The 25,231-nt window shown below is 40.9% G+C and overlaps 1 long non-coding RNA gene across 1 annotated transcript in view; it reads left to right on the forward strand.

The window, feature by feature from the left end:
• Positions 1-25,231, forward strand: part of LOC140914486 (uncharacterized) — a 48,206-nt gene that overhangs the window by 11,512 nt on the left and 11,463 nt on the right. The window contains exons 2-3 of the long non-coding RNA XR_012159878.1: positions 11,550-11,740; positions 20,448-20,532. This is a non-coding gene — a long non-coding RNA (uncharacterized lncRNA). The remainder of the gene's footprint in view (positions 1-11,549; positions 11,741-20,447; positions 20,533-25,231) is intronic.

A 25,231-nucleotide genomic window follows, 5' to 3' on the forward strand; every position in this document is an offset into this window, starting at 1 on the left:
TCAGCTTAGAATGTGTTTTACTTTTATTTCATTTGACCAAATCCAACTTGTTATGCTTTGACTTATACTCACTTAAAATCTATCTTTCATAGTTAATAAATTTTGTTTGTTTATTCTACCCGAAGCAGTGCGTTTGGTTTGAAGCATGTCAGAGACTCCCCTTGGGATAACAAGCCTGGTACATATCACTTTCTTTGTTAAATTGACAAACTCCTATAAGCTTGCAGCGTCCAGCTGGTATAACTGGACACTGCAAGACAGAGGTTCCTAGGGTTCAGAGTAACAGCCATGTTAGTCTGTATTCGCAAAAAGAAAAGGAGTACTTGTGGCACCTTAGAGACTAACCAATTTATTTGAGCATAAGCTTTTGTGAGCTACAGCTCACTTCATCGGATGCATACTGAAGTGAGCTGTAGCTCATGAAAGCTTATGCTCAAATAAATTGGTTAGTCTCTAAGGTGCCACAAGTACTCCTTTTCTTGTTCCTAGGGGTTGTGTCTGGAACCAGAGATATTGGCTACTGTCATTCGGTTGCACAACCAAGGAGCAGCTTATGTGCTAGAGGCTGTGCATGAACAGCACAGGAGTGGGGGTTCTCACAGAAGAACAGGGTAAGGCTGACTCCCAGAATCAAGGATTGGAATGACCTAGCAGATCACTGGTCCAGATAATACCAGAGGGGAACATCATAACCCTTAACAAAATATGCTGCAATTAAATCATCCATAACTTTTGGAAGTTCACATTTGGATCCAAATTCTGCATCTCGAACCAACCTCTTTCTCTCCATACTACCAAACACACAATAATAATTGATTCCAAGGTCAGAAGGGACCATTGTGATCATCTAGTTTGACCTCCTATATAACACAGGCCGTAGAACTTCCCCAAAACGATTCCTAGAGCAGAACTTTTAGAAAAACATCCAATCTTGATGTAAAAATGGTCAGTAATGGAAAATCAACCATGACCCTTGGTAAGTGATTCCAATGGTTAATTACTTACTGTTAAAATTTTATGCCCTATTTTCACTCTCAATTTTTTCTAGTTTCAACATTTAGCTGCCAGATCTTGTTATACCTTTCTCTGCTAGACTAAGAGACCATTATTAAATATTTGATCCTTACTGCCACTTATAGTCTGTAATCAAGTCATCCCTTAACTTTCTCTTTCATATAACTTACTTTTGTATTCCCATACAGCACAATCTAGGGGCTTCATCTTAAAGACATTGAAACAATGGTCAGAGCAGGTTCTTTTCTTGATTTGTTGCAGCACATGATGTTGCCAACTCTTGTGTTTATTTGGAATCATGATATTCGGTATTCTTAAAACCGCTGGAGACAAGTGGTTACATGAGAATCTCTGCTTTCATATACGAATAGTATGTTTCTAGCCCTCATTTCTGTGGAGAAAAGCTTGAAAGCATGACCTGAATGTTCTTTGAAAGCCTCAAATCAAAATGCAAAGAAAAAGAACCCAAAACTTACTTGTTTTAAAAATCATGATTTTGTGTCTTGAAATATGATTTTTGAAGACAGGGTTGGCAATACTTAAAGTAAGACTCGGCATACAGACAGTCTCATTAAAGATACATACCAGTGGATTTGGGGATGAGTTAGCCATAACATATCAGGTCCCTTGAAGATTTGACTGAAAGCTAACAGCTGGTTGACCTTTAAAACTGTGCTTAGAGCGATTTATTTTTTAAATTCTGGAAAGTGTTATTTGCTTAAGTTGTAAACGGCCAATGAGCTTGTTCAGACTGTGTAATGTTTGATGTCTCAGTAGTTGATTTGCTCTTTGGAGAGCATTAGAGGTATAATTTTGTGGAACCCCTTAACTATATTTCCACCAAGTATATGTCAATCAAAATTTTAACAGTTCTTCGCTTTGGAACTTCTAATGTAAAACTTATATCTGCAAAAGGTACATGCACAATAATAAGACTGGACTAATTAGAAATTAAGTGGACAGTGGCACACCTAAGTAGCTTTGGAGTGCAGTTATGCAACTTGCATACATAAATACAAGCTTTTACAGTTGCACCTTTTGCAAGCCTATTTGTATTTTAAAACATAGCCCTGTATTTCTGTTGCTCTAAACACATATTGAACTAAGAAAACTCATATCCAGTTGCCTTAGATTATTTCAGGATACTATACCTGGAAGTCTGTTCAAAAGAAGAATCTGATCCTGACGTCTTGATCTAGTTTTTAAAAAAAACAGAAAATATACTGGATGCTACAATGTTTAGGTCAGAATGGAGAGCACTCATGAAGTCAGAAATGTAGTACTTTTCTAGCTACTGCACTAGTGGAGTTAAAACAACAGGTCTGGGGTTCACATGTAAAACCAATTGATTAGGAAAAACTGGTCCCTCTTCTGCTTTTACATGGAAACAGCGGTATAACTGAGCAGAATTTGGCTCACTGAGTTAAAAATTGGGGATAGAACTTCAAGTTGTAACTCACTTGTTGTTCAGACAAAACTGCAGTTCACTTAAATAGGATATTTACTTGACAAGAATTTAATGATTAAGTGACAGGTTTCAGAGTAGCAGCCGTGTTAGTCTGTATCCGCAAAAAGAAAAGGAGGACTTGTGGCACCTTAGAGACTAACCAATTTATTTGAGCACAAGCTTTCGTGAGCTACAGCTCACTTCATCGGATGCATTCAGTGGTGCATCCGATGAAGTGAGCTGTAGCTCACGAAAGCTTGTGCTCAAATAAATTTGGTTAGCCTCTAAGGGGCCACAAGTACTCCTTTTCTTTTTGCGGATACAGACTAACATGGCTGTTACTCTGAAATCCATCCACTAGACTTTTTTGAGTAACCTACAGATTTTAGGGGAAAAAATTGGTCCCTGCACTAGAATTATGTAGGCTGTTCTAAAACTATAATAGAAAGGATGTTCATTCTCTAAGTACTGTAAGATCTTTTCATAAGGGACAAAGCTTTCAAAGAAGATCCTATCTGAGGATTCATTGTGCTCTTGTTTGGCTTTCACTCAATACCACTCCTGGACATATGCTTTTTTAATTTACTGTTGGGGAGGTATTTAACCAAACTCTGACGAAACGAACCAAACGAAAGAGCTTTGTTACTACTGGTTATGTTGATAAAAATTATGGCTGTGCACTGTTGTACTTGTCAGCATAATTGCTCTTCTACAGCAAATTATCTACAGTAATATCAAGTTCTAAATTTTGCCAACCCAGCATTTCTTGTGTGTGTATGAAAATTCAGTTAAAATGACAAACTTATTTAAAAATCTTTAGTATATAAGGGAAATTTTTCATAAACACCAAAGTGACTTTGGAGCCTACGTCACTTTTAAAAACAAGACTATACTCCTGAAGGAGAGCCTAAGTGCAGTAGCAATGTATTTAGCTAGTTATCAGCTCTGTATCCCAGATAATGTGCCTGATTCTCATTTACACTCAGGCCCCTTACACACCTCTATTAATGCGCCAAGTGAACTCAGTGTAAATGAGAATCCAGTTCAGTTTCTCCAAGCCATGATGTTCCAATATAATTTATTAAAGTGAATACAGGAGGGTCATAAGGAGTGCTAAATCACAAACTCAGGTGTTCCATGTATCCACAGACCAAATATAGCACGAGCAGCAGCACAAACTTAATCCATGCTACCCTTTGGGTTGCCAACTTTCTACTCGCACAAAACTGAACACCCTTGCCCCGCCCCACCCCATTTCCGAGGCCCCATACCGTGCTCACTCCATCCCACCTTCCTCTGTCTCTCGCTCTCCCTACCATCACTTACTTCCTCTTTTTCACCTGACTGGGGCAGGGGTTTGGGAGCAGGTGAGGGCTCCAGTTGGGGGTGTGGGCTCTGGGGGGGGCAGAGATGAGGAGTTTGTGGTGCAGGTGGGTGGAGCCGAGGCTTTTGGAGTATGGGAGGGTACTCCGGGCTGAGGCAGGGGGTTGGGGCATGGGAGGGGATATGGACACTGGGGTGTGGCTAGAAATGATAGGTTCAGGGTGTGCGAGGGGGCTCTAGGCTCAGGTAGGGGTTGGGGTGCGGTGGGGGTGAGGGTTCTGGTGTGGGGCTGGAAATGAGGGATTTGGGGTACAGGAGGGAGCTCCAGGCTGGGGTAGGGGGTTGGGATGTGTGTGTGTGGAGAGGGTGAGGGCTCTGATTGGGGTTGTGGGATCTGGGGTGCAGGAAGGTGCTCTGGGCTTGGATCAAGGGGTTCAGAAGGTGGGAGGAGGATCAGGGCTGGGGTGGGGGGGAGGGTCAGGGTGCAGGGTCTGGGCGACACTTACCTCAGGTAGCTCCTGGAAGCAGCAGCATGTTCCTCCTCTGGCTCCTGTGCAGAGGTGCAGCCAGATGGCTCTGCGTGCTGCCCCATCCGCAGGTGCTGCCTCATCCGCAGGTGCTGCCCCAGCAGCTCCCATTGACCACAGTTCCTTGCTGGGGACAATAGGAGTTGGAGGGGGGACATGCCGCTCTTTTTGGAGCTTCACAGAGCCACAGCAGGCAGGGAGCCTACCTTAGCCCCGCTGCACTGCCGACCAGACTTTTAACAGCCTGGTCAGTGGTGGTGACCAGTGCTGCCAGGGTCCCTTTCCATCTGTGTATTCCGGTTGAAAACCAGACACCTGGCAACCCTAGATGCCCTACCTCAACCTTATTCTGCAAAGGGGGGCTAAGAGGCAAATTGTGGATCCAGATCCATACAGTCCTTGGTCTGTCTCTTGAGAGTTCCACTGTTTGCTGTGGGTTGAAGTTACATTTAAACTTGATTTGAGGGCTCAGTACTGCTCCACATTGAATTCAATGGCAGTGGCAACAGATTCAGGCTCTAAGACTTTATGAAAGAAAGGGCAGAAAATATACTCCAGAAGAATGAGGGAACAGGTGAAATAAAATGCAAGTATGTAGAAAGAATATTAACACTTTCAATTTTACTACATCTAGGCTTTACCAGAGAATACAAAGTTTTGTTTAGGGCTGAAATGAGGTTAAAACTAGTAAAATCACACACTGAGCAGGGGGAATGATCAGAGGGAGACTAAGCCTGAAACTAGAAAGTGAAGAATGACAGTGACATTTCTAAAAAGGATTTTAATATGTTTGTTGGACTCAAGAGACCCAGTCACTAAATGCTCCTTTGTTTAGTATATCTACTGTAGTTAATTGAAGATAGGTAGCTTTATAGGAGCAGGTTTTTAGTTGTCTATAGAAAAACCTGCAGTAAAGAACAATTTTGTATAAGGAAGGCAATTAATTGGTCATCTACATGTGACCTTATTTTCTCCAGAAGTCTCAGAACAGTTTCCCTTAGAATTGCTAGAATATGAGGAAAAAGAACAGGAGTACTTGTGGCACCTTAGAGACTAACAAATTTATTTGAGCATAAGCTTTCATGAGCTACAGCTCATTTCATCGGATGCATTTAGTGAAAAATACAGTGGGGAGATTTATATACACAGAGAACATGAAACAATGGGTGTTTTCATACACACTGTAAGGACAGTGATCACTTAAGATGAGCGAATACCAGCAGGAGAGCAGGCGGGAAGGAAGAAAACCTTTTGTAGTGATAATCAAGGTGGGCTGTTTCCAGCAGTTGACAAGAACGTCTGAGGAACAGTGTGTGTGTGTGGGGGGGAGGGGAATAAATATGTTGAATTGGAATTAATTTGCAAACTGGATACAATTAACTTAGGCTTGAATAGAGACTGCGGGTGGATGGGTCATTACACAAAGTAAAACTATTTCCCCATGTTTATTCCACCCCCCCCCCAACTGTTCCTCAGACGTTCTTGTCAACTGCTGGAAATGGCCCACCTTGATTATCACTACAAAAGGTTTTCTTCCCCCTCCCGCCCCCCCCCCGCTCTCCTGCTGGTATTAGCTCATCTTACCTGATCACTCTCATTACAGTGTGTATGGTAACACCCATTGTTTCATGTCCTCTGTATATATAAATCTCCCCACTGTATTTTCCACTGAATGCATCCGATGAAATGAGCTGTAGCTCACGAAAGCTTATGCTCAAATAAATTGGTTAGTCTCTAAGGTGCCACAAGTCCTCCTTTTCTTTTTGCGAATACAGACTAACACGGCTGCTACTCTGAAACCTAGAGTATGAGGGCTTTGCTATGAGTTCCCCAAGTTTGCTGCCAAAAGTTTTTTTTAAATTAATCAATAAACTGGTTGCTTAGTACTACACTGTTCCTCCCACACTCCAACATTTAAAAAAACAACAAAAAAAACTAATTTCTTAACACAACAATTTTTTTTTAACTTCAACTACCCCCTTGTTCTGGAAAGTACCTAATCCCCTGAAAGTGGTGGAGCAGCACTGCAAATGCACTCTTGCGCTTATAGCAGGAAATCTCCCTCTGATTGTTCAGAAGCTGCATGCAGGGATCACTCCCCCAACCTTAAAAAAGAAAACAAAAAACACAACAATCATCTGAGCTATCCAAGTTCACGGTTTCCTTAGGGAAAAGCCTTATCTGAACCTAAAAATCCCTCTAGCATATATACCAATACGTATGATTGAATTATCCATCAATTGTGGCTTTGTTACAATTTTTCCACCAAGTGTTGGAGAGACACTGGGGACTGAAAATGATCAAATGACCAAAAAGAAGACAATTTATTTTGCCCTTTATGGTAAAGCTTTGAAAATGAAATCCTTATACCTTCATACAATTCAAATAAATAAGCTGAATGCTGAGGTGGGGGGAAGGAATTCTTTCCCTATAAAGATATGGAGCAGATCTTTTTTTTCCACCCCACTCCCTCCATAAGCCACAGTAGCTTCCACTTCTATTGTGCCATTCATTCTGCAGGTAGACAGGTCAGTGGATTCATTATGCTATCCTGTCCACAAACTCCTCCTTTGCACTGCGGTCCAAGGAACCCCTTCAGAGCCATATTTAATAGTCTTAATTGAATATGCAGCCCCTGTGTGGGATCCCTGACTCCTGTGTATTGCTGTAATGACCTACCGCACTTGTGGAATTGCCCCCTCTCTCCAGTGTAAATTGAGATTAGGATCCAACCATTCGATATTATCTGAATCTTATTTGAAGTGAATGAGAATATTTTTCTGTTTCATATATCAGGTCACATCTACACTTACTGCTTTTGCTGATATAATAATGTCCGTTGGGGTGGGTTTTTTTTAATGACATTTGTACAGTGATAAAAAAAACCCATGATGTAGATGCAGTTATACTGGCATATAGATGCTTTTGTCAGTATAACTTATTTCACTCAATCAGCTGGTATTATCTATATTGCCAAAAGCACTTTTCCCCCCAGTATAGGCTACATCTATGCTTGGGTGCTTTGCCAATATAGCTATTCTTGTAAATCTTTTCTAATGCAGATTAGGCCTCATTGTGGAAAGACACTCAGCCGAAAAATCCTTAGGCAGATGTGTCCTACAGCACCACATAAAGAATCCTGATATTTTGACATGAAGTTTCATTGACTTCACTGAAGGATCAAATATCAACATGTGATCCAGTAGAATTAAAGTTTCCAGGAGGGAGATGCATCAGACTCGTAAGATGAATGTGCAACCTCTAGAACAGGAATTCTCACAACAAATTTTTGGGTGGCCTCAGAGTGTGGCCATCAACTCTTGCTGGTGGCCACTCTGACAAATCCGTCTCTCTGTTCTTGCCTCCTGTGGCCCTTCAGAGAGAGCCTTCCCTAGGGAAGGCGGGTTGAGAACTCACCAGCTGCCTGTGGAATCCCAGGCTCCCCGTACCCCAGCCGGGTGGGAGCTGCCCAGAGGAGCAACTGAAGACCACAGCCACTTCCACTGACAAGAGCCACCTCTGGTGCTGTGCACACCAGCTACACGTGTCTCCAGAGGTGCTGCCCAGAGCTCCCGAGGAGGCTGTGTGGTGCAGAGCACTGATCCCTGCTGGGAATGCAGCAAAAACACCAAGGATGGGCACTGCAGAATTGTGCCACTGCTTTGCCCCTCTAATCTCTGCCCAAGCTTTGGAGGCTGTCATGGCCGCAAACCAATCCACTAGTGGCTGCATGCAAGAAACACTGCTCAAGAATGCCTTGCTCTTAGATCCTTTGCATTCTCCAAACCTCAGCTTTTCTGAGCATGAAGTAAATTGTCACGAAGAATTAAATCATGAGACACCTTCAAAAAATCTACATTTCTTCACCAACTTCTTGTCTAGGAAAAACATTTAATAATCAGGATTAAACGTATCCTTCACAGAAGGAGATAAACGGATAGATGTATCTGCAAACTCTCCTGGAGTCTGATGCAAAAGATGTAGTAAACTATCTGTGTGGAAAGAAATAAAATCGTTCTGAAGCACATTCATGAAAAGTATATAGCCTTTGAAATTTTGTTTTTGTTAAAATAAGGAAGCAAGAGGAGTTGAACGGATTCACATTCTTGGGAGCCTTACAGCCCTCTTTTCAAAAAAGATTAATATGAATAGATCTTCACATTTATAGGATGGCTTTTCTTGTCAGGATGGTCAGGTGTCTGACTTCAAAAATGCATTCATGCACAAGTGTCTAGCTGCTAGTTTACTTGGATACATACACCTCTACCCTGATATAACACGGTCCTTGGGAGCCAAAATATCTTACCGTGTTATAGGTAAAACTGCGTTATATCAAACTTGCTTTGGCCTCAAGCATTTCCGTTATTAATAGTCACTTCCTGCCCCCTGACTGACCCCTCAGAACCCCAGACCCATCCAACCCCCACACCACCTGACAGGCCCTCTGCGACTCTCACACCTTATCCAACACCCCCTTTACCCATCCTCTGACCACCCCGCCCCCAGAACCTCCGAACCATCCAACTCCCCCTGTCCCCTGACGGCCCCCTGAGACCCTCTGCCCCTTATCCAACCTCTCGGCCTCAGCCTGGCACCCTTAACACGCCGCCCAGAGCGGCATGTTGGAGCCAGACACGCTGACGCGCTGATCTGCTGGAGCGCACAGCCCCGCCCCCCAGAATGCTGCTTTACCGCATTATATCCAAATTCGTGTTATATCGGGTCGAGTTATATCGGGGTAGAGATGTATATCAAGTCAGGAGAGATTCTTGTATTTAAATCATGGTCATCACCCGCTGGCTATTCTCAACACAAACACAACTTCCCAATTTGTTTTGCTTCATACTACATCTGATTTGTTGAACATCAACATAGCCTTGGATATAAATGCTGATATGGTGTCACTTCTGCTATCCTAAAATTCAAGACCCTGTTGTATTCCCATATCTGTGCTTTATGCACCTTAGAATAAAAGAGAACAATCAGAATCTCACGTGTCAAGAGAGGTGGGCTGCAGAATTTGGACCTAGACTTTCTCCAAGATGATGGTATTTGGATCTGGGATTTTGATTGAAGGTATGTCTCATGATGTCTCATGATTTTATTGCAAGTCTTGTGATTTTATTATCGCAAGTCTTGTGATTTTAATTTACGTGGTCCCACTGAAGGAGGCTTTGATCCACCCATTATGCCTTAGACTGTAAGCTCTCTGAGAGAGTGTCATTCACTATATGATTTACATGTACAATGAAGTCCTGATCTGATTGACCTTTTGGGACCACCACAATAGAAAAGTTTATTAATAAAAATATAATAATAATAATAATAATATAATAACCTAGAATGAGGAATGAAGTTCAAAGTTATAAGCAATATCTGAAGCAGCTGCAAGAGCTTTTTTATTATATTTTTAAAATATTTTGATTCTATTCAAATAGTACTCCGAATGCTCTCATGCATCCTATTAGCTGATACATAGTTTACTTGCCTGAATCCTCACTGATCGCATTAAACATTATGGAAGTCAAACTGTTTTGCATTCAACCATTTAAACTACAAATCAAAGTTTCCATCCTGTATGCACATTCTCTACATCATTCTGTGCAAAGAACTTCCATTGACATGCATTTGGGGACAGGGCTCTGAGTCAAATTCAGCCTTGGTGTAAACATGTAGAGCTCCTATTGACTTCTATATGAGCTGTGCTCCCTTTATTTCAGAACTGAACTTGGTCCTCCAAGTCCTATGTGGTAAGAGGAGTGACCAGCTACGTAAAGTGGTACATTAGGGAGTGCCTGTCATCAAGGCAAACATGAAAAAAGACATTTCATATGAATAACATTTTATGGAGCCAATAGCTTTTTGATTCCCACTTCAATTTTTCAGATATTCAAGATTCAGGCAGAAAAGAAAGTTTAAGCACCCCCACAGTGTTTCTAACCCTTCATGAAAATGAGCCTGAATCAAACCCCTTCTTCGGAAAACCCCAAACCATAGGCAAAGTTTTACTCTGCACCCAAAACTGAGAGAGCTCTTCTGTGGCTTGCAGAAGGTTGGAGGCTCCTTCCAGAGCTGCTCTGTTTGTGCCCCTGACTCATGAAGTCCTACAATTGATCTTAAGTCAACTGAACATTTGTGTCTTTTACATAATACTCCCCATGCCTAGCCTGCTTTATATCATTCTCATTGATAATCCCTATAATGTTGTAATGGTTATGTAACCTAGGTACCATAAGCATTGCTATTAATAGATCCATTGAGGGAATTTCAAAGTGACAGTCTGTGCTGGAGAGAATCACCATTTTAAAAAAGTGTATGGTAAGGCTTTGGGGGAAAAAGAGAGCCATCATATAATATATGTATTTTGTCACTCTAGCTACAGAAGCAAACAGCATCAATGGAAATGTATTTGACCAGAGTAAGTGTTAGAGGAATGCAACAATTCACTGCTTGTATTAGATAAACTGAACTATTTGAGGAAGGAGGAACTAAGTATTCACTGATTAAAGAAAATAACTGAGCTGATCTCTCCTGAGTTTATAAGCCCAATGACAAAATGACATTTACTGTACCTCACAGAAGAAAGGACAAAAATAGTTCTCTTTTAAAGTCTTTCTTCCAAATTATGTATACTTTGTACCAACCCAGTGACAATGTGTGTGGAAATGGACTTATCTCATTCAAACAGATAATTATAAACTAGATGAATTTTATAGCCTATAGGAAAAGTATTTTCCATCAGATGTGTTTGTGTAGCTGTAACTCCTCTATTCTGTCAGCACTCATCCTGATCATTTATACCTGTTCTCCAACATTTCACTTGTATAATTTTTTACTGGCTGTATTGATTGGCATTTTATATGTCAATGTAATTTTAAAAGCTCAATCAAATACTTTTACACAAATAATATTCTATAAAGCAGTCAAGTTTCTCAGGGTGATTCTTCAGATTCTTTATGAGTGAAGGACACCCTATATAAGATCATGCCTTCTTGTAAAGGTTTACAGCTGCACTCAGATGCTTTGTTTGGTAGTATAGGTCAACTTCATGGGAACATAACCATTGGAGGAAAGGAGACCTTTATAGGAAAAGTTCTATGGGAAGAAATAATTAGGATCCATAGAAATTTAATGGGGGTATGTGGACATTATTCTGAATATCTATAGACTAACTTTAATTTTCTATAGGCATTTTCAGACATCCTAGAAATGGTAATATTTCTCTATTTATTGCAAAGGAATTTCCAATAAGTGACACCCCTGAAGTTGCTGCCCCAACACTACTCTCCAACCACTGTTGAAGAAACCACATCTGCTCTACCATATTCTTCCTATGGAAGCAGAACTATGGAATATTTTGGATGACTGAACCACATAAACATCAATTCTGCTGCCCATAGAGTCTTCATGAACACAGAGAGTGGAGTGGGTAAGGATGATTTGACCAGAAATGTCTGTCTCAAAGCAATTAAAGAAAGCATCCTTGGAACGACGATGTAAAGTTCATAGTCTGCCCTTGGGAAAAATTAGTTTGTGTACTACTTTTAAGTTTTAAAATATTTTGTATTGTAATCTCTACGGTGCTTTGCCATTCCCTTTTATGTTTCATTAGATTTTTAAGATCTTGTGTCTTTTATATATTTTTAATGCTACAGATAGTGTTGCCTATAGTTAAGGTTGCTTTACACTTACCATTCTAAGACTCTGTTTTCAGTTGCTGATAACTTTGGTAAACTTAAGTCATTTGGGCTGAATTTCTCCATGTTGGGTATCTGCCCAAGGCTGATTTTTTTGGAGGGATGTTTCAGCTGAAATGGTTGTTCCATTTCTGAGAACGGTGCAGGGAAAATATGTTGTTTTGCTCATGTTAAAAAAATTGTTTACAGTGATTGTGATGAGAAGCTCTGGTGCCTCCATACTTTGGAGCAGGGACTTGAAATATGGTGCTGGTGCAGGTGCAGGTTGGGGGAATGAGGCATGTCTTCCAAATGTCAGGAATGCACCTTTTGCTTGCCTTGAGAAAATTCACCCAAATTTGACCAAGGGTTGAGCCTCTGAAAATCCCAGTTTGTACATTAACTTTTTTAGAATTTTGCAGCTAAACTCTCTGAAGATTCCATCTGAGCATACTTCATCCCCACCACAACTCCCATGTCATCACTGGACTGCATGCGTGCCATCTGCACAGAGTGACTGAGCATACTCCATCCAAGGACTACTGGTCCCAGGAAGACATTCCCTGCCATTGCTCCTACAAACTACTGGGAGCCGCTGTCGCACCAGACTCTAGAACTGATAGCGGGGGACCGTCTCTTATGTGCTGTCAGTGCTTCACCTGCTGGTGCCTGGGCAATGTGAAGGAGGAGGAGTTAAATGACTTGAATGCAGAGGGATGAGTAACAGGAGCAGGGGTAGGGGAAAGAGATGCAAAGTTGGGAGAGGGGGCAGGAGCTCAGAAAGGAGAGGAAAGGGGCAGGACTAGAGAGGGAGAGAAGATGCGGGAGATGAGGGGCAGGAGCAAAGGGAGGAGAAAACATGGGCAGGAACTAGGGACAGGAGTAGGGGAGGAATGGGAAAGGACTGGGACAGGAGTGGAGGGATAGCAGCAAGAGAAGGCACACTGGCAGGTTCTGTGGAGGAATAGGAGTAGAAGGGATAGGGAGAGCAGCAGCAGAAGGGCCTGTTACAAGTAGAGAACACTCTCCTATGGAACTGACATTGAACCCATTATTTCTGAGTCTCCACATTCCTCTATTGTCTAGCAAGTAGCTGTGCAATCCACAGGCAAAGTATGTGTCCCCATCCTCCCTTAGTGACATGGCCACATATAAGATAACAGCCTTCTACTGCTGCCTGTTACCTAGAACACTATGCTCTGAGTCTAAAGATCTCAACCATGCTGAGGACCTGTTGGGAGACGGGGGTCAGTAATAATCCATATAATTAATTTTTTTATTTTAAAAAAATCTTAGGAAATAACATTTTAAAATCTGCATTAAAAGAATGTTAAGATTGCAAAATGTTAAGCACTCAAAAATTAGGAAATGCCAGAACCAAGGTTGCCTATGCAACGTTAATTTGGCCTTTTTGCATATGCATTATGTACAGTTTAATTACATAATTATGTAGTATAATTCCACAGGACCACTGCCTCATTAAATGTACAAGACAGACTGTTCTAGGAATGAATCAGGGATGTGTAGTGAATAATGCTGTTATCTGAAGGACCCCTGTTTTGTTTGCTTCTGTCAGGGTTCCCTCCCCACTCTGAACTCTGTGGTATAGATGTGGGGACCCACATGAAAGACTCCCTAAGTTTATTTCTACCAGCTTAGGTTAAAACTTCCCCAAGGCACAAATCCTTTCCTTGTCCTTGGACGGTATTGCTGCCACCACTAAGTGATTTAGATAAAAATCCAAGAAAAAGGGCCACTTCGAGTCTCTGTTTCCCCAGAATATTCCCCCAAACCCCTTCACTCCCCTTTCCTGGGGAGGCTTGAGAATAATATACTAACCAATTGGTTACAAAGTGAGCACAGACCAAATCCCTGGGTTTTTAGGACACTGAAAATCAATCAGGTTCTTAAAAGAAGAATTTTATTTAAAAAAAAAAGTAAAAGAATCACACCTGTTAAATCAGGATAGAAGGTAACTTTACAGGGTAAATAAAAAGATTTAAAACACAGAGGATTACCCTCTGACTCTGCTTCCAGTTACAAAACAGGAATGAAATTACCTCTTAGCATAGGGAAAATTCACAAGCTAAAACAAAAGATTATCTAATGAATTTCCTTGCCTTTACTTACAATTTTTGTAATCTTAGATGCTCATTTCAGGTAGGTTTTCAGGAGATATTTTTTCCTGCCTGGTCCCTCTCTCATCCAGAGAGAGAACAAACAAAGAGAACATAAACAAAGCCTCCCACCCCCCAGATTTGAAAGTATCTTCTTTTCTTACTGCTCCTTTTGGTCAGGTGCCAACCAGGTTATTTGAGCTTTTACAGGTAAAGGAGGGATTTTATGCTACCCTTAGCTGTATGTTTATGACAGCTCCACAAATTGAAAGATGATGAATAAGGTAGAGAATGGTCTTGCAGTTAACACCTCCCTGGAGAATTGGATTCTCATCTTGTCTTTGCCATGGAGGTCCTGTGTGATGCTGAGCAAGTCACTTAAATCATACTTCTCATGGGTGGCCATTGTATGTTCATTTTCTGTGTACCTCTTGAGATACCTGGGGTCTGATTTGCAGAAGAAGCTGAGCACTCAACTCCAGCTGAGGTCAATGGGATCTCTGCTCTGACCATATAAAATGCTATACAATGCTAAGTACTCTGAAAAAATCAGGATCGATTCTCTCAAATTGTGCCCATCTCTTCCTGCCCCCCTGCTTCCTGGAAAAAGGTTAGTTGATGCTTCTGTCAATCTCGCATGGGTGTTGTGAAGAATGAACTCATTATCATTTGTAAAGAGTTTAAGATAATATGATGACAGCATCATAGAAAAGCACACAACTAAATTAATAAATTCTGTACTCAGTGCAGAATCTGAAAGGTGTGTGGTAGATAATGCAGGGGGCCCACATATTGAATGAGGAGGATAAAAGAAATATTGAATAACTACACATTCAGTGAGCAGTGTCCATCCTGCAGGGACTTGTGGAAAAAGTAGTATGTGATCACATAGTTGAAGATTGTATCATAATGCATATGCACAAATTGGCCAAATTAAGGTTGCATAGGCAATCTTAGTTTTTTAAAGGTGTGTGTGTGTGTGTGTGTGTGTAATTCTGCAAAGCAGATCCTGTCTCTCCCTTAGTGAGTGCTATTTATGGATTTGTTATGATTTATTGTTTGTTAATGGTTGGTGAGACACCTGTTTTATGCATGCACACTTGGAAATTCTATGTGAGTAGATGGCAGAGAGGCCAATTCTGTCCATGCAGGGAGAAGAGTGTGAATGAACTTGACAGGTACATAAGCAGCAGGGAAAGGAACTGGAGCATGTGAACATCTACATTACATGTAGAGAAACAGTCACAATGTATAGCATGTGCATCTATTTGTTAGGAGAATAGTGTAGTTTAAACCAAGGAGGTTTGAAGCAGCAGCGGTATCTAAAATTTTCTTTGAGAGTCTGTCTACTGGACAGTGATTTGAGTTTCATGGCAATTAGTTTGTCTCTCTCTTTGGTACATAAACCTGGCATGTGACATTCTTTGTACTTGTTAATTTTATATAGGCTGTAGACCGTGTATAATATCTATGGGTTATGTTGTTGCTTAATGGAAAAGTAATTAGGAAAGAATTTAATACATATTTAACGGTTTTACTGGAGTTTAGCAGCTGGAAATGAGGAGCCAGCATCATATAACCAAACTGCTCTCAGCACACCACCAGCAAGTATTCTGGCTCACAGACCCCAGTTTGAAAACCTCTCTTCAAAAGCCAACTCTTACTGGGGTTTTACGTTCTAGAATGAGCTATTAAATGCTGTATCACTATTTGACGCTTTCAAGACTTCTGTTCTTGATTAGGGTTTTTGTTAGTCTGAAGTCTGAACATTAGAAATAGAACCTATCCACACGCTTTTCTGAGGGGAAAACAAATCTCATCTGTTCTACATTATTCATAGCATAACTCGCCTGTATTTCAGAGTGCCAAACATATAATGGAGACCTGTACTAATTTAATATCATGTGTACACTTCTGGATGTGGCAGTCTGTGCACACAGCAGTTTTTTTTTAATACACACAGCACACAAAGTATTACTCTATTTACGAGAGAGCCTGCTTTAGAAAAATGGCCGTCCAGTTCAAATTAAGCAATATTAGAAAAAGGTTAAACTGGTAAGATAATAACAGTGTCAGGTCCAGAAATGGCTGCATTGGGAAAGCTCTCATGCTTATCAGAAAGATTTACTTATTTATTTTCTATTAATGCACCAGCAGTGAAACACTTGTGTTTACCAGAAAAATATTCTAATTCTTGCACATTATCCACTAAATGTTCTTATAATCTACATTCAGAATATTAATTTAACTGATTAAAACACAGTTTTAAAAACTCATCTGATATTTAAGGGGTGGATATTTATATGATCTGTTCTAGTTTCTAGTAAATTAGACTGTTTTTAAAATAGACTTCTACAAATGATAAACTAAGCACCCACTTGGTCTAAAAATAACTCTTGAGGGGCTAGGGCCAAGTTCTGCATCCTCTGCGCCACTAAATTCCTGTAGCATTCAGTAGGTGTTTCAAAATGAGAAATGGCCCCTTATTTAGCTTTTCCGCTTTTAACTTCTGTTTGTTTTCACCTCAATAACCTTATAAAGTTGCCATGTTCAGCCTCTGAAGAACCCTATTTCTTTTTCCCAGCTCATTGCTTGTAACTCTAGGCTAAAAACAAGTGGACTCAGAGGGAAGTGGTTTTTCCTTCCTCCCTGTTTGCCAGTCATAGAGTAGGGCTTTTGCATACTTTGATTGGAAATAGGACCTCTAATCATAGGCCAGTGTAGTGAGGTGGAGTGGCCTCCCACTGAGCAAGAGGTGGGCAGAAGCTGGCCAGGCCTGCCCTTCATGCTGGAAGCTAAGGGGCAGGCCAGGAAGTATAAGAGGCGGGATCTCTAGCCCAGTTGAGCCTGAGCTAGGGAAGGAAATAGATGTCCCAAGCTTGCGGCAGGCCCCAGCAGATGGTACCACTCTCCCAGATTGTGATAGGAAGTAGCCCAGGGGAACCAGACTTTGGTCTGATTTTGCTATCAGAACCTGTGTCAGTGTGTTGCAGTGGGATCCCTGCTGATCCATTGGTGGAGCGCTCTGCCACTGTCAGGGCCCTGGACTGGGACCCGGTGGAGTAGGATGGGCCCGGGTTCCTCTACCCTATGTGGCAGGCTCTCCACCTTAGGCTGAACAGCTGTTCGTTGCTTTGCCCTGCCTGAGGGCCTGAGCTCCTTACAATACTTTGCTGCTCTGTCCTGCCTGAGGGTCAGAGCTACCCTGACTGCTTTGCTGCTCTGACCAGCTGGAGCGTCAGAGCTACCTAGATTACTTTGCTGTTCTGCCCTAACCCACCAAAGAGGCCTCAGGCCCTGGCACTTGATTCACTAATTTCTTGATACTGGGTGGTGCCCCAGTGACATAGTGAGGTGGAATGGTCTCCCATTGTGCCAGAGGGGGAGGGACAATTGCTAACACACAACAGCCAGGCATATGTAACAACAGGGAATAGGGGTGTGCGAGCGCCCTCACAATGGAAATATTGTGGAATCTCTGCCCCTGAGTAAACTTGTGCGTGGCTGGTGTTCGGAGGGGGGTGCAGAGGCAAGAACGGGACCAAGAGATGCTGGAACGGCTTCCGCATTGCCATAGATCAGGCCAGAGAGTAGGGATTGGGACCTGAGGGGTAGAATGGGCCCAGGAACAGGGCCCAGGACCATACTTCCCAGCCTGAAGCCAGCTTCCCCCTCCCCCTGCCGAGTGTAAATGCCGTCCCTCACTACCTCTCCGTCCACACGTTCACAGAGAGCTTCTTGCCCCTCATTCAACAAGATTAGTTGAGCAAAACATTATTACATCTTCTGGTGAAAGGAAGCTGACTATTATACAACACTTCATAGAAACCTGCTCCAGAACCTGTGTGTGGATTGACAGAACCAACACTGGGGATTCAAGCAAGCATAAATGGTCTTTGGTTTTAAGCCCATTTTTAAATTTCCAGATAACATACAAGGATTTAGGGGGAAGTTTGAAGCTATCGCTGCTCTACAATGGGCTGCTCCATCTCTACATATCAGAACCAAACCTGACCTCTGAGATGTTTGAAACCAAATTTAGATCTCAACTTTACTGCTCACCTCTATTCTGGACTGATCTTGATCCCCTCTCTGAACACCCTGAAATTTGGAGACGTGTGTAGATTAAAAATTGTACTTCAGGAACACAACTAGTTTAGTTTTGCCATTTAAATAACTGACCCTTGTAAAGTTTTTTTTTTTTTGATGGTGATCATATCTTTACAGTAGTTTCTCACTTTTGCATATTAAATGTTAGGCAGGCTTTTTTGCATTGCTGAGACACGTAATGACTGTCTTCCAAGTGAAAGAGAGGAAAGGAACAGTCATCAATAATGGACTCTAATATATTTGTAACTCTACTAGGATTTAAACAAAAAAATTTCTATTCAAAATCATCAGGTGAATCCATCAACCCTGAAGCTCTTTAAAGAAGAGAAAAACAAGTGTTTCCATATATTAAATTAGCTAGTGTTCCCAGGTTTCAGTACAAAGTTGTTCATTTGGGGTGCAATTTTAAAATAATTCATTATGTAGGCAAAACTCTCATTTAAAGCTAATGGGAGTTCTATTTGCATCGAGATTGATCAGGGGACACAGGCGAATGAGTGACAAACACACAGGAATCAGATAGATTTAAGATATATGCCCACCCCCTGTTTACACATACCAGGCATGTAACTGGTTCCACTGTGGGGTTTCAGGGCTCTCATCATATAACCAATAAATTAGGTTAGACCTGCCTAGGCCTCAGCTCGCTCTTCCTCCCACTGTGTGCATGTGGGATATATAGAAGTTACCAAGGGGGACCTCAGTCCACGAAGGCTTCAGATCTCTTCTTCTCCTATATAGCAACAAGTTCCACAAGTGAAACGCTGGGTCTCATTTACCTCTGGCCTTTTTAACCTTTATCTGCATTGAACACTGGCCAGTTTTACCTATTCTACTATTAAACTTTCATGTCCTATTGCTGTCAACTCAACTATCCTCATGATGCTGTGAGGAAAGTGAAAAAAACCAGTAGACCTCTGACACTTTGGCCCAATGAGAAAAAATTTCTTTGTTGTTCCAAAACAGGCAATTAGTCAGACCTGCAGTGTCCTTAAAAACACAGCTTCTTCACTCCAACTAAGGGAAGGGCATCTAGCAGGAGCAAGAAGCTTTAAAAAATCTTGGGAAGGTTTAAATAGGCTGCAGAGGGAACAGGTGAGAGCCAAACAGCTAGCTTAGTGATATAGCCAAAAGGGAGGCAGTGGAACTGAAGGAGGGCAGCCCCCATCTTGCCACACATGTGCTCTCACATCCTCCCTCCTGCCCCCAACTTTCTGGGCACTCTGTTATATTCCCTGCAGTCAATTCAAGATCCTGCTCCCATTGACTGAGGGGAGGGGGATGCCTGTGCAATTTATGGTACAAGATTTCACAGAAATCAAGATTTCATTTACTTCTCAATGCCATCAGCTGATAATTTGCATGTAGAATGGGAAATTACCATCTGCACTCCATAAAATACAGATGTAACTAGTTAGCTTTAGGCTTACTCTAGACTGTATATTTTTCCCAATTTAAACTGGTGGCCTGCCATAATCTTAATTTGACCCTCATTCAGGGCCCAGTTGCTTAAAAGATTCAGGAACCTGCGTGAATATTTTGACACCCTGCCCAGAGTTTTGAGTTTGTAACTATCCCCTCTTCTGGCACTACTAGATGAGTGTCTTGTATTTCTGTACACAGTTGTGACTGCAATGGGCACTTAAGTTTGTGGTCAGGGGGTGAGTCTTTGGCAATACCTTTATTAAAAAGATCTAAAATGCTACATCTTGTGTTACTGCATCTTGGTGATGATTGCAGAATACTGCAGTACTTTTATAAAAGCATTATTATTTATTTTTTATTAAGTTCTGACTGTCATCTTGGTACTGAGCAATATATGGAGGAAGATAATTTCTGCCAGAGAGATTTACCAATCTAGTATCTGTTGTCTGTTTTCACAAGCTGTCTTTAATTTAAAGCTAATTTATAAAGTTTGTGGCTCAATCCTACATGAGTGCTCACCCATGGGAACTGAGGGTGCGGTATGCCTGATAGAATCAGCCTCTTCAATAAAAGCTGGTTTGTTATGCAATTCTCAGATCATGCAACCAATAATTTAACTAGATGTGCTAATTTAGATGTAACAAAGCAAGAACCTGAGGAACTGATATGACAGTTATAGGAACATGAAAAAAATGGAAGTTTATCATAATTTATTAATGTAATAGGCTTAACATCTGCTAGCATTAGGGTTGCTATTATTTAATAATAGCTCATTAACTGTCTCTTTCACTTTCCTTCTGTTTGCTAGGAATTAGAAAATGTCGTGCCTTCCTCTGTGGCTGTGGCTTAAATAAAGGGGATCTTTGTTTCCGTGGCAGAAATGTCACAAGGAGGTAGGTACAAGTGAGGAGATTATTCCTCACCATTTCATTTGCTGACAAATGTAGAACTCATACAGAATAAACACAATCCTGTTCATTGCTACAAAGGATAGGAAACTGAATTGCTTGTAGGCATTCACTTCATTGTGAATTTATGGTATGACTATAATATTTGCATTAATCCCAGTAGCACAATGCAGACATAAATGCATTAAAAATTATTTTGTCTTGCTTACACAATTTACAATAAGTTCCATATGCAGAGTTATATTTCTACAGCAAGCTTTACACATGAAATTCTATTTTTCTTCCTTTTTCTTCTATCAATATGTTGCATATTTTTAAGCTTTCCTGGGCTCAGTGCCAGCAAGGAACTACAAGGATCTATGGCAACTGCCACATTTGCACTTTCAATTTACAAATTGCTAAATTCCCATTAAATATTCTTAACCAGCTTGTTCAACATATGTTCACTTGCGTATCTGTACCTATAAGTTGAAGCAAATTAGAATAATAGCTAAATTTACTTCCTAATAGCTGAAGATATTTGAGAAAGAATAGATTTTGCAAATGAGCACTTTTAGAGAAGAGTTCCCCCCAATCTTTTTTTTTTTTTAAGGGGAAAAATTAAGTTCAGCCTGTGCAAATAGGTAAAATCACAGGCTTTGGAAAGCTCTCTCCACATCTTACTGCATATATGGGGAGAGTGGTAGGGGACTTCTAACAATGCTGATAGTAATTGCAAAAGGACCAGCCGTCAAACGGATGTGCAAAATCTTGGAAGTATAATAATAGATACATTCTAATACACGTTAATGTCTCTTTTTAAAAGGGTACTTCATGCACATACAAATGTTGTTAATGCTCAGCAATCAAGGATGATAATCAAGTTGTTTCATCTACATTTAATTAGTCTCATTGTATTATCAAAACCGTAACAGAAATCAAATAATTTTGTTTCCAGGTTTGTGATGCTTCATGCTTTAAAACCTATAGCAGCTCATTCGTAATGGCTAAATGTGCCACTCTTCCATGGGCTGTTACTAATATTGTTGTATGTCTAATGATTAGGGCAAAAGATTGGTGCTCAGGACTCCTGGTTTCCATTAACGGTTCTCTCATGTGTTTGGCTGGCTAACTGATGGCCATATGTGTGGTCAGGAAGGAATTTCCCCCCAGGTCAGACTGGCAGTGACCTTGGAGGGTCTTCACCTTTCTCTGCAGCCTGTGGGTGCAGGTCACTTATTGGAATTATTTGGGTATATCTCAATCTATTGTTTTCCTGTCTTTGCCAGGGCCTTGAGCACTGGTGCACTTCAGTTCCTCCTGTTCTCTGCCTGTGGAGTGTGATAATCTTGTCTTCTGTGGGTTGTAATACTTTGGTCTCATTTGGTTGTTGGGTTTAGTGCAGGTGCTGGATGATGGTGGTGGTCTGTAATATACAGGAGGACAGACTAGATGAACTAGTGGTCCTTTAGGGCTTCAAACTCTATGACTCTGTCCCTAACTAACTTTTTTATTTTCAAAACTAAGCCTAACTTTTTTTCTAAAGAGACCTGAACACCTTATTTCTTTCATTCAAGGCCAAAGCAAATTATTGGGAGGCATATTGCAGAAGTAAATCCAACTGCAGCAAAAACAGTCAAATTGTATGACTGAGATATCACATACAGCAGCTTTCATTGGTTGCTATAATTAATATTTGCCAAGATCCTTCTTTATGAGGGGGAAAAAACAGATGATCCTGATTAAATGTGGATCCTGAAGATGTTGGTATATAGTAGACTTCAGAGGATTTGGCTCTGTGTACAGTGCAGTTCAAAGAAAATATAGAAAGTGCTATTTACACCTCATAACACAAGAACTAGGGGTCACCAAATGAAATTAATAGGCAGCAGGTTTAAAACAAACAAAATGAAGTACTTTTTCATACAATGCACAGTCCACCTGTGGAACTCTTTGCCAGAGGATGTTGTGAAGGCCAAGACACTAAAAGAACTAGATAAGTTCATAGAGGATAGGTCAAAAAAGAACAAGATAAGTTAATGGAGGATACGTCCATCAATGACTATTAGCCAGGATAGGCAGGGATGGTGTACCTAGCCTCTGTTTGCCGGAAGCTGGGAATGGGTGAAGGGGTGGATCACTCAATGATTACCTGTTCTGTTCATTCCCTCTGAAGCACTTGGCCTTGGCCACTGGCAGAAGACAGGACACTGGGCTAGATGGACCTTTAATCTGACCCAGTATGGCCGTTCTTATGTTCTTAAGCTACTTGAATTTTAGGTCCAGTACTTCACTAGGGCACAAAAAAACTCCAAGAGAGAGCGAATGCTGCCTTTGTGGATTATATATGGAAAAACTGTTTTTTTTCTCTCTACCACTTTGATGTGGACTTGGCTGGCATGTTCTGAATGTGACCAGCATACTGTGTGTGTTTAAAGAATGTATCAGCAGCTGAACAGGTGGTGAAGAACAAAGGAATAGAAATGAAAATTTTAAGAGTGTTTGGAAACGTGACTGCTGGAACACTTCCTTCATTTTATAAACAGATTGGCATTGAGAGGGGGAGAGAAAGGGAAGGGCAAAGATCAAGCATATTGAAGTTGACATTGGATGCCCTTTCCTCGGAAGAAGTGCAATAGCTTTAGGTGGAATCTTAGTTTGAGGATATATTTTCCTGTATTAGGAAGAGGATAGTATGTACATAACTGTTTATTACAAAAAAAAAATCAGTGAATGAAAATGAAGAAGGGTGGGAACCTTTCAACAGAAAGGGCTCAGTTTTTGATTTTGTTTTATTTTACACTTTGCCAACTGATCCGTGACCAATGTAGAAATTTTTGTCAAATATTAATTGCTTTAAAAATACTGTTGCAAAATATTTGTTCGGGAAGACATTTCCTGAACCTTGTGTCCACAGCATACCCATGACACAGCTTTTTCCAAATGAAACTTTGAGTGTTTTATAAAAGTCAATGTCTCTGCAGTTATTTCTCTTTCCAGTACCAGCTAAAGCTTACAGAAAAATCATGATAATCTTTTATGAACTGTATAGGGACTCACTTGGTTGAAAAATGGCAATTTTTGTTTTTGAATTTTTTTTTTTAAATTTTGAGGGATTTTTACCTGCTCCTATAGAGGTTAGATATTGACTAACCAGTAGTTTGGCACACAATACCCTCAAAAGTAGAACAATTTAGCCTAGAGTCTTTCCATCATTTGGGCTTGGAATAACTACAACCTGTACTATTTTTTAATCCAAAATTATTTCTATTTACTTGATTGACATTTGCTTCTTTGAGTCCAACTACAGACATCTCACTAGAGCAGAAATACTGTAATTGATTTTAAGCAATGATGCAGAACCATCAGATGGTTTGATGTTTTGGTTCTGAGGCACGCATCCAGACATTGTAGAGTATAGTTTATCCAAAGTGTTTGATCTACAAAACTGGACAGGAAATTTTAGAAGAACTGGGTCTCTTCTGAGTTTTCTGGATTTTATTGTGTCTGACTGAGCGGTAAATACTTCAAAATAAGTTTGTTTGGATTTTGGAGAAGATTCAGGTCATTATTTTCTGTGAGCAAATTCACACATCTCTGGGCTCAATTCCATTGAAAGTTGTCTGCTTTTTGTTTGTGAATAGAGCCACTTTTCCAGTGGACTGTGTCATAGTGAAACGAATGACGGTTCCAAACCCCATCAATGGACTTTCCACCTAGTGACTATAAGTGGCTTAGTATTCATATTGTACTTTTGCTGTTGGAATTACAGGACAGGTGCATCCCAAGCAGTTTATGGCCACTCTCTCCTCCTGTGCTCTAAGGTCCACGCTAGGAAAATTAGTGTTTGTTTTTCAGTTCCAGTGTAACTACTCCATTCCTGGGCTCAGGTGTTGCTTAATACTGGCACATCATCTATCCTAGCAGTTAGGTTGTCGATTGCAATGGTGCAGCTCTTGCTAAAAATCAGGTACTGGTTTTCCTAGCTTAAACCAGGCCTCTTGAAACAAAGGAGAGGGGAAGCTCCTACTGTCCTGTGTGAGGAGGTAAGAGGAATGAGAAGCTCTGAAGAATCCCTAGGATCCTCAGAGGGAATTAAAACATCTCTCAGTGTCTTCTATAATTGGAAGGGGATAAGAGGACCTTACCATTACCAGCATGAGTAAGAAGGAGATAGTTAGCCAAGATGTCTCTTTTGCGTTAAAACATCCCTGGTAGTGAGGTTTTCTTGACAGTTTATTTATTGAAAAATTGTATTATTTGTATTTGGCTGAACAGCATTCTAAAACAATCTTGACAACCAATATCCATGCATTGGTTAAGCAGATCCTACCTGACTGCCACAGCATTACTGAATTTGTCATGAGACTACAGGCTATATTACAACCATTATAATAAGACACATGCAGTGCAGGGCCACTGAGTTCACAGGGAGTTCAAGCAGTTGGCACACACAGATATTTTGTATCCTAAATGTAACAGCTTCTTAGAAATCTAGACGATTCCAGTTAATTGAACGATTCCAGTTAATCGAACAATTCCAGTTGCATGATTCTGCTGCTGCAACAAGGTCTAGAGAAGTTTCCAAGCTGGAGAAATACCCAGCACTCCTGGTGATAAGCTGCTTTTGGCAATGCAGATTTATTGTGGAGAACATGGGGGGGGGACCAATGTTCCCTCTAATTTTTGACAGGCTGTGTGCGCA

Source organism: Lepidochelys kempii, chromosome 7, assembly GCF_965140265.1.
Source record: "Lepidochelys kempii isolate rLepKem1 chromosome 7, rLepKem1.hap2, whole genome shotgun sequence".
Taxonomy (NCBI): Eukaryota; Metazoa; Chordata; order Testudines; family Cheloniidae; genus Lepidochelys; species Lepidochelys kempii.